Below are 11,309 nucleotides of genomic sequence, written 5' to 3' on the forward strand. Positions count from 1 at the left end.
CAAAGAGAAAGTCACATGTTACTTTTTTGTGTTGTCTTTATATTTTCAATGTGTATATTTAGGGGTTACTGTCATATTTATACTTCAGTACAAGTGCAAGGCCAAACGGTACCCCCGTAAGGGATGGGGAAGCACATGGCTGGTGCATAAGGAGGAGCAGTGTGAGCTTCCGCAGGCAGATGTCAGAAGCATGATTACAGCTGGTTAGAGTTAAACGGTCTTGTAGCTGATTATTACTTTGCTGTGCCTTCTACTGGACCACAACTACTTTCTGAATAAAATGATTCAACTAAAAGCCATTGCATCTAAATAATTTGGCTTTCAGTGTCAGGAGATCAAATATTATGGCAGGAGAACTAGGAACACACAGGATTTCTAAAATGAGGTTGCAACTCCCACTTCTGGGCAATGAGTCAAACAAAACAGCGAAGTAGTAAAATGCAATGTTCTTTACAGACCCCCTACACATGCACTAGCACACAGACACATTTCTACCCTTTAGAGTAGTCTCTCACTACTTCCCTAATCAAAATCGTCCCTGGGACTCCCTCTGGTGATCTTTCTAATATAATTTATAGCCCTTTCACCCTTCTGTGGTATTTATATTTTATTAGGGATAGCATTTTGGAAACATGAAACTTAAAAGAATGAACTTTACCAGTAAAATATTTAATGCATTCACCATCAGTATGTGGAATGGCCAGGCATTCAAAGGCTTTGGGAATCCTATGAGGGGGGGAGTTACCGCCCTGGGTGCCCTGCTTTTACAGTAGAATCTAATTGGTCCTCTGAGCAGGTGCGCTATTTACCTGTACCCTAGTGTTTGCCGACACCATTCTACCCTTTAGAGTAGTCTCTCACTACTTCCCTAATCAAAATCGTCCCTGGGGACTCCCTCTGGTGATCTTTCTAATATAATTTATAGCCCTTTCACCCTTCTGTGGTATTTATATTTTATTAGGGATAGCATTTTGGAAACATGAAACTTAAAAGAATGAACTTTACCAGTAAAATATTTAATGCATTCACCATCAGTATGTGGAATGGCCAGGCATTCAAAGGCTTTGGGAATCCTATGAGGTGGGGAGTTACCGCCCTGGGTGCCCTGCTTTTACAGTAGAATCTAATTGGTCCTCTGAGCAGGTGCGCTATTTACAGGTACCCTAGTGTTTGCCCCGATGCTGACACTTACCTTTGCTTACTGGCCTCCAAATGTAGTTAAAAGTAATCCCCCTAGCATACTGCTGCTACTGGAAGCACATGTTTAGCTCTCTGATTTGCTGAGTAGGACTGCATAAAAAAATTTGGTACCAAGCAAATCTAAGATGATGCAGAGGTACTTAGGTGAAAATAGACAATTTTGCAGCAGATTGCCTAACATATTGGCAGTTCTCAAATCACATCTCAAATCAGATGGAATAAGTTTTCAGAAAGTGATTTAGCATGAAGAATACATTATTACATTCAACAAAAAAATGTTCATGCAGATCTACTGGCTCTCATTGCTGCTTGGCTGCCGTCTTCCCACCTGCAACACTGCTATCATAAACCTGACTGTCAGTGTGGAGTGAGCGCTCTCCCTCCAATCAACTAGCAGGCATGCTCTTTAATCATCTCTGCGTAACTAACCACAGGTAGGTCACCTTCCTGCTCTATTGAAATCAAAACATCCGTTTTAAAATAGTTTTTTTTCTATACACCATCAACAGTGGTCAGACTTTTAACCATTGTCAGCATCTTCCTGTTATTGAATTTGCATTTTTGATAATATTTTATGGCAATTGCATTAAATTACGTGAAGGATGCATTATTTACTGTGACATATTTTATTTCTGAAATAAGTCAGCTATGAAATTTACAAATTACCTATTCTTAAGATTTTGTCATTGAATTGAGATCCATTCACCAAGTTGTATGCGCATGCTATTTCTTGTTATCATTGCAGGTATCTCCCAGAGGGGACGCTTCATGGGGAGAAAATAAGCCCAAGAAGTAAAGGCAGCCACTTGGTACCAGGTTAAAGTGAGGGCACAGGGTACAAAGAGAGGTGCGCACTCAAGGATCATAGGAGGTGGCTAGTAGTGTCACCAAGAATTCTAATCTGGCCACTTTAGTATGTGGTCAGTGGCAGGGTACATCAGGGCCATTCCTCTTAAGAATATAAAATCTGAATTCACAACTTAAGACATTTCACTTAGTATTTGGGTGAGGTGACACTCAGATGGATTCTTTAATCCATCGAATAATACATTATTTAGGAATACACCCTAGTTTTACTGGAGCTAATAAGTTCTTTCTGTGTGCTCACTTTTTTCATGATGGATTAATAATGTCTGCCAGGAGTAGCTGTATTCTTGTCATCCTGGCCTTGGTTTATGTCTAATTTCCTATTTTTTCCCCAGAGATAAACATGTAGTAGTTTCCTCTGACAACACATTTTCGGCCAGGCTCGACCTTAGCCACATTATGTACAAGCATTTTTAATCCTCACGATTCCCAATAAGGTAGGTATTACTATGCCTTTTTTCAGAATAGAAAACTAAATCTCAGCAAGATTTCTGTACTTAAGATTAGAATTTTCATTTGTATGGTACCAGAATCACTCTATCACAATGAATCCCATGTGTTTTCCATTCTTCATTGCCCCTCACCCTCGTGTACTGGAATCTCCATTTGTCAAGCCCCCTACCTTTCGTAGGGTCATAGTCATGGTTGTCTATGGGCTAAAAGTAGTTAACTCCTGACATAGTGGAAAGCCATTAGGCCTACACACCAGAATGTGAAGACTATTTTGGGTTACTTAGTGGGCATAATGCTTGAAAAACTTTTTTCTTTTGTAATAAAGTAAAGTTATTCAGAGATGATACCAAATATTGAATTATCAAAATGATCTTAGATTTAGAATGTAAGATGTTATTTATTGATGTTGTGTGGACAATTCTGGGGATATGGTATATCTGTATCTTTTGTTTGGCTTAATTAATAGATGTGGGCTTAAAATAATCATGTTTGTATTGTTTTAATTGATATTTGTACCTTCAAAAATAAATTTTATTTTCAGCTAATGTAAATATTGAGATCTCTGTAACATTACATAATTTCCATATCTTTTATAACAAAATCTAAATGGGAAATAACAGTTTCATTATGAAAATTGTGTTTGTTCTTATTTTACTTTTTCATTCACATTTTCTTTAAGAGAAATAGATTTTATTTTCCATAGAAATTCTGTGTGCTTTCTTCTTCTTCTTCTTTTTTTTTTTTTGCTATGAATTGCTTAAAACTTGGTTTATCCTGGATAAATGGAGAGTGATCCACCCTAAGAAGTCTGTGAAACAGTTTTGTCTCAGCAGGCTCCATTGTGAAAGCCCAGCATGAGCAAGGGGAGGGTGAGATAGGCCATGCCTGAGCAGGCTGCTGCCGTACATTTTAAATATTCATTAATTACTACCAGTAGATTTGGGTAAAATACTGGACAAATGTGAACAGCAGGAACATCAACCACACTTTAATTAGTGGTGGCTCCCCAATAAACAAAATCACAGGTTGTAGAACAAAATCCCTAGAAGAAGCATGGCTAGGCTTAGTTTTTAGATGTGATTCTTTAAGCAGTATCATATCCATTAAATGAATAGTATCATTTGTGTTTATATAGCTCAAGTTTTACTAAGAGCTTCCGCACACATATTATCTCATTTGACCTTTACAGTAGCCCTGTGGGGGTAAACAAGGAATGTATTTTTCTTCTCATATTATAAAATCATAAGACTCAGCTTCATTAAGCAACTTACTCAACATGGTAATGAAAAGAATCAGGATTCAAACTCATATCTCAAAACTCCAAATCTAATACAATGCATTATTCTGGTTTTGGTATTATCTTTAAAAATCAATTGCATTCTAAAATCAGATACACAATAAATCTTGATAAATTTCTAAAATCACTAGATTTGATTGGACTAATTGTTCTTCAAGTTTATTCTCCAAAAAAGCTTAAATTTAATTGATAAAATATTTAGAGTTCCTATAAGGAGTTATCGTAAAAGCACAGCTTTGAACTTCTGAGATAATGGTACAAAATCACAGGTTTCTGAGAGCTGAAAGGTAACTTTCAGACGTTACAAGCAGAGCCAGTCTCTCTCAGAACCCATAAAAAATTTAAAATATTGTGCATTCCTCACCAAGGACACCATCCTGTTTCTTCACTTGCCTTAAAATAATAAACAAAACAAAACAGAATTTTGGCTATATGAACATCTGAATAAAAAAAGAGGTGTTACTTTTTCACACAAATATAATCAGATATCACTAGTTGATTGGTGCTGACACCTTAAATGTCACATCTTCAGAAAGTAGGGAAATCCACGTATCCCCTTTTAATGACAAATACCATATCATATTTATAAACACACTATCATGGCATACATTTAAAACACATAAACTATGGACATCCTTTTATCCCCTTTGATAACAAATACCACAACACATATTTATAAACACATATATATTTAGAAACACATTTATAAATTAGGTGTTAGGATTATTTTTGCATTATTATAGATGGCATAATATTATTTGCATAATTTGTTTTTAATTTTGAACTTTATATCTTAGTATAACAATGAACCTTTGTAGACATGATTAAGGTGAAAGGATTAATTTCCTACAAACTGAAATATACAGAATGTTCCCAGTGGAATATTATCAGTATTCCGCAGCTTTCTTTTCTGACACCTAATTTTTTCTTATTTTTGTTTAAATATGTAAGGCCCTTAGAACTAGACCATCAAATATCATGACTAATGTGCATACAACTCATTGTGTTTATATTTATACAAATACTGGATGATCTTTAAACTAAATGTATCCTAAATAAAAATAGCTCCTCAATTATGATAAGAAATTAAAATTATTGCTGTCAGATTTCAATAACATGCCATATTCTATTAGCAACAGATGCTAGAAGGTATTTGTATGATTCTATAGGTATCCACATGATCAGGCTAAGTAATCTAAATAAATAATAGATTTGAAAATGTGAATGGTAGCCATTATATTAGAATTTTTTATATCTTGAATCTTCAATTTAATTATATCTTAAATTACAGCACTTCATAATATTTCAATTTTGATAGCATTCTATCCATCTCTGAATACTTCTTTCTGAAAAATAAAACATTTAATTCTAATATTTCTTATTTAAACACATTGATTTTAGGTATTCTTAATATACAGAAATAATTAGAAATTATACCATTTATAGTATTACCTCTTTCAAAATGTTCAATTGTTACACTAAGGATTATTTAAAAGTTCATTTTTGTCCCATTTAGTCCCACACTTGACAATTATTTATTTTAAAATAGCATCATTCTGTTTAATCCTAATGAAGTATTTAAAACTGTAGGTTCAATTATCTAGAAAGTTTCTAAAATAAAATCCTTTCCCCAGTTCCTATTGTGTTTTGAAAGCTTTTAATGTATTGATTCTATTGTATTTGCATGGAGATATTTTCATCATTTAACATATGCAAAAATATAATTTTAACTTTCTCCTTCCCATGGTCTCTTATTATTGCTTTAGTGGGAAAGCCATTTCCAGAAGAGAAATTCTTAAAATTTCAATTCCAAAAAAAAATTGTGTGAATCTGGTTAAATTAGTTTTTGCTAGCTGACATTTCGTGTTTATATTTTAACCTGATGAAAACCTCGTAAAATATATAATTTTGCCTTCCAACTATTTATAGAAAGTGGATTAAGTGTATTAAGACTTCATCAATTCAAGGAAACTCAAAACATATAAAGCTGCACAAATCTCAGAGTCTTTACAGCTCTTATAATTGTGGTTTTGGCTGTGCTGGGGATACGCAGGTTCACAGACTTCCAAGGAGTACCTGAAGTATGCAAGAACTTTGAAAAAATATTCTGCTTAAAGTTCTCAAAGTTTAGGAATCCATTTTAATTACTTCTTAAAAGACAGTAAAAAAAAATAGAAAATAAACTGTATTTATTGAGCACTTCCTATATATCAGACACTGTTTATACAGTTAAGCACTTTATCTCTTTCAGTCCTGAGCACATTTTTGTTAGGTATCATTACTTTTATTTTGGAAAAGAAATAAATGCTTAGAGAAGGTACACAAAGGACTTGCCAATGATCACCAAGACAAAGGAGAGGAAACAAGGATTCCACTTACTCATCATTTACTCTATTAGCTTCCCAGCATCTGTCCAAAGACCTCCCAAGATAACTAGCTCTCCCATGCTGATAACCCTACTTTAAGAAGTTGCTATAGATTGAATTGTGTCACTCTCAAATTCATATGTTGCAGCCCTGCCCCTAAGGTGACGGTAATTGGAGATGAGGTCTTTGGGAAGTACTTAGGTTTAGATGAGCTCCCGCAGGTGGAGCAGTCATGATGAATAGTACCGTTTTTAGAATAAGTATCAGAAAGAATTCACTATCTTCCTGCCACACAAGGACATAAGAAGGAAGCCATCTGAAAACCAGGAAGCGAATTCTCACCAAACCTGACCATGCTACCACCCTGATTTCAGACTTACATCCTGCAAAAGTGTAAAAAAATAAGTAAGGACATAAGCCACCCAGTCTATGGTATTTCGTTATGGCAGCCCAAGTTGAATAGGACAGTACTCATGTATTACTTTTGCAGTAAATAGTTTCAAAATACTTTGTATACTAAACATATCAACTTAATAATTTGTCATCTACTTGAACACTTTTGGGTTCATTTGTTTGATTTACCTACTTATGATTTCTGGCTTATTGCAACTTCTCATGTTTGTCTTATTCGATTAGTGTTGTTTATTTTTAATCCCAATACATTACCGAGTAACTCTTTTAATAACAACTACAAATTAAATACTTTCGTTCAAAGTTCATCTTAACCAGACTATATACCGAAAACTTTTGCTTCACCTTTCTTTGAAGACTAAATACTCATGAAGCTCACTTACCACTTGCTAATGTCTAGTTGTCTTTATTTGGCCCTATTTCTGTCTAGAAATGATCAGGTCATTATCAAGGAACTTGGAAATAACGAGATGATAGCCCAGCTTTCTACATAGTAACAAGTTTATTTGGCTCCAGGGATTATTGGGCAAGCTCTCAACTGTTATAGGGTTCAATTCTAAAATCTTCTTAAATAAAAGGTTATTAAACAAAGGATTTTGTCATCGTATTGCAAATACAGAAAATAAGTCATTCTAAAAATAACAACATTTCTGGAAACATGCTCACCTATTCTTTCATTCTCTGTTTCATAAATTCCTAATCACCCTCAAAGACCTTTCCTTTCTCTGAAAACATCCCTGACTTCTTTAGAAAGGATTTGTTCTAATTTTTACAATCGTCTGCTGGGCAGTTATGACAAGAGATTAATCATTTTACTTATATAAGTCTCATCCTTTAGATATTAGCTTCATTTCTTAAAGGGATGCTTTAAATATTTGTGTACAATATGCAGTCTCTTCGTGATTTGTTGGTTGGTCTAATGAATGAAAGAATGCAATGAAAATATTTTATAAAAGCATTCAAATATGGATATTAATTAGTACTTAAACAGATTAGATAAAATGTAAACTCATGCAATTAAAATAATTCCAGAAAAATAAACACATTTCAAAAATGTATTATGAAAATAAATTATATTTAAAAATCTATGGAAACATTCCACATAATGATGATTTATGTCCCAAATAAGCAAGTCAACAAGTAAAAACAAAGCAAAAACAAAAATCATGCTGGGTATACTATATAATAAACAACTCTCTTAAAATGCATGTGCATAGAAATCTACACTTTTATAAATGGTAATGAATCTACCTTTAAAAGTAATAATAATAGTTGAGATATTCTGAGTACTTCCCATTGGCCAAATCTTATCCTAAACAACTTTACATTTTGTCATTGACTTAATTCTCACAAATAAAATACTATACTAACGCAATACTATGATAAACAAAATTTTAGACATCTGCAACATTTTTGTAATTGGATTTGCTACATATTATAGTTTAGCAGAAATATAAATTCATTAATGAAATAATATTAGAAAAGCCACTTGATAAATTCCCATTTATAAAGAGTCTTATTTGATACCAGGAAAGACAGCAAAAATAGGTCAATATTTAGGTCAATTATACCAAGACCCTCCCTGGAATAAATCTTATCTATATTTGAAAAAGGAAATTTGATTAGTAATTTATTCAATGCTAATTAGTTTGTAGCCACAAGCCACCTTTACCACCCACATCACCCCTTCATTCCAATACCTTTGGGTTGGTTCCATTCTTATTCTGAATGTTGTTTAACCTAAAATGTCTTTAGGGGATAATTTTCTAACCACCTTTAAACTACCACCCACAGTTTCTCACAAACTAAGATGCATCAGAGAAGTTCTTTTTTCTTTTTCCTAAATGGAACAAAGGAAATATCAAAACATAAATGACATGTTAAACTTTAAAAGTAGGAAGAATAATGGTTTGTAGGAAGGTTTTACGTTTTTTAAAGGATTAGATTTTAAACACTATTGATAAGGTTCATGATTCAAACCTCTTTGCTCAGATCTATTTATTAGTTGATTTAGATATTAGCATGGGATCTAAAGCTACCTGAAAAATCTTTTTTTAAAAGATTTTTTAAAATTGATTTACCCATTTATTTTGAGGATAAAATAAAACACAACTTGAAAGTAACTTAAAACTTTTACCAGCTATCTCACATTGTGCTTTAATGCTTACAAAGCTGTGGTTCTTAATGACAACTTGGTAAATTCAAAATACAAATAAATATAATGGAAAGGTATGAATGCCTTCACTTCATATTCACAGATGGGAGTAATAAAGCTGATACCAATAGCAATAGACCTTAGAAACTAATCACAGCTAATCTATATATGCAAAAACCTAAGCAACTGAAAGACCAGATTGACTGGAATGACTAGAATGACCAGAATAACTGGTCACTATCATGCACGTTGACCACCATGGGGTAGATGCTCAATGCAGGAGCAGCCCCCTGATGGTCAGTGAGCCCCCACAGCAGGAGTGCTGCTCAGCTGAGACCTGCCCCTGGGGCCTACCAGCCTGGCAGCAGCCACTCACTCCCTCAATAGTCCTGCAGGTCTAATCTCCAGAGAATGGGCCAAGCACTTATGGACCAGTGCCACCAGCATGATCCCTACAGCACTGCCGGCCTCCTGGAAGTCAACCTCGGGCACCTTGACTGCTTCCCTTCCCTAGATGCTCCACAAGGAAGAAACAATATAAAAGTGACCGCCATGTGTCTTCTGACAGGTGTGAGGTGATCCTGGGCCCGCAAGAGCGTCCTACCGCCCTCCAGGAGGGCTGATCGCATCCTGGCCCCCCAACCCTCTCAGGACCCCAGCCTTGCATGAATCTGTGCACCAGGCCTCTAGTTTTAAATAAAGATGGCATAGAACAGAATACCCAATCTGATTTAATTGAAATTGAAATTTATAGTATTCAAAAATAAGAATACAATTATCACTTCCTCCTTTATAGCACACACAAGTAATACCAGGTTGCACAATTACATGCCATTGCAAAGTATCATGAGTCTATTCCATGGAGAATAGCTAGAGAAAATGATGCTGATGAATAAACTTTAGTTTTAAGTGCTTGAACTGCATATAAATTTGCCTTCTGGAGAGCTGTTGAATGAAAGAACTCTAGAGTCTTAATCTATTTAGATTATTTTTAAAAATGTATGGCCTTTGTACTCTTTTTAAGTTCACTTAACTCTCATTACAAAACAGCTCTATCCTACCAATGTGAAAACCTATTTTACAGAAAAATCCAATGCCCAATCACAAAATGATACTACTAACAATCTGTTCATTTCTGTGGCAGAGGGTTGGTGATGAGTGGTTTGTCTTCTGATTTACCTTTCAGAGTCTTTTATTTGTGCTTTTATCTTTGTTTTCAAACTACTCCATAATCATCAGCACATCTGACATTGCTAACTTCCTACTGTCACTGTGTGAATGCTACTTGGGAAAAATGAGAAGAGATGAATACAGAAGGTGTATATAAATCCTGTAATATTAGAGAAGGAATTTTCAGTGGAACAGAAGAGCTAATTTGGGATACTGGGTGAAATATGCGTTTTCTAAATAAAAAAGGTATTGTTTTCTTAGAAATGCCATCTATTGTCTAATTTTACACAGAGCTCTTTATAAAAGAACTAGAGGCCCATTGCATGAAATTCATGCATGGGCGGGGGGTGTCCCTCAACCTGGCCTGCACCCTCTCCAATCTGGGACCCCTCAGGGGATGTCTGACAGGGGTGTAGGATTGGGCCTAAATGGGCAGTTGGACATCCCTCTCACAATCCAGAACTGCTGGCTCCCAACCACTCGCCTGCCTGCCTGTCTGATTGTCCCTAACGGCTTCTGCTTGCCAGCCTGATCACCCCCTAACCACTCCCCTGCAGGCCTGATCGCCCCCTAACTGTTCCCCTGCTGGCCTGATAGCCTACAACTGCCCTCCCCTGCTGTAATGTGCTTACTCCTCCAAACTGGCCTCCTCTGTGCCATGCAGAGCTGCGGGACCCCCAGGCCTCATTGCACGGAGCAGCCACTGGGCCCGCCTCTGCTGTGCATGCGGCCATCTTGCGGCAGCCATCTTGTGGCAGCATTGTGCAAGGGCATCAGGCTTTTATTATATAGAATTATAGCAGATTATTTAACAAACTTCACTTTAAAATTATAACAAATGTTTTTAAAATGTTTTTAATAAGAGAACATTAAAAAACTGTTGTAGTTTAAATGTAGCTAATTAGAACTCTAATTTGTAAGTGGTTTATAAATGGTGAATCCACAATGTAAATGGAAAAACCCACTGTAAGGCAGCAAAAATAGAGAAACAATTGATGAAACACTCAGATGGGTTAAATAGACTTCACTGTCTATACAGGAAGTTCATTTTCCTGAACTTGACATTGAGGAGAATTTGTTACAATGATTTTTACTATCATTAACTTATAATAAGATGTCCACAATTATGTTTCATTTCTTGCTATCTCCTCTGGGTGGCTTTTGGGGAACACTAAAGGGCTCTTATAAAACACAATAGAGGAGATTTTTCATATGAAATAGAGATAGCATTATTTCAAACTTTTGGTTTTGGAAGAAAGTACAACTTTGAAAAAAATGTGCAAATGGAAGTTGGACTGACAACTCCTCAATTTGAAAAGTTAGAACATTAAATCCAAATTAATAAATAAACAAAAAGAGCCACAATGTGTTATCCTATATAATAAAAGGG

At 35.2% G+C, this 11,309-nt stretch overlaps 1 protein-coding gene across 2 annotated transcripts in view; it reads right to left on the bottom strand.

The window, feature by feature from the left end:
- CADM2 (cell adhesion molecule 2) overlaps window positions 1–11,309 on the bottom strand; it is a 1,222,723-nt gene that overhangs the window by 540,934 nt on the left and 670,480 nt on the right. The gene's annotated exons all lie outside the window — the stretch shown is intronic.

Source organism: Myotis davidii, unplaced genomic scaffold, assembly GCF_000327345.1.
Source record: "Myotis davidii unplaced genomic scaffold, ASM32734v1 scaffold42, whole genome shotgun sequence".
NCBI classification, from domain to species: domain Eukaryota; kingdom Metazoa; phylum Chordata; class Mammalia; order Chiroptera; family Vespertilionidae; genus Myotis; species Myotis davidii.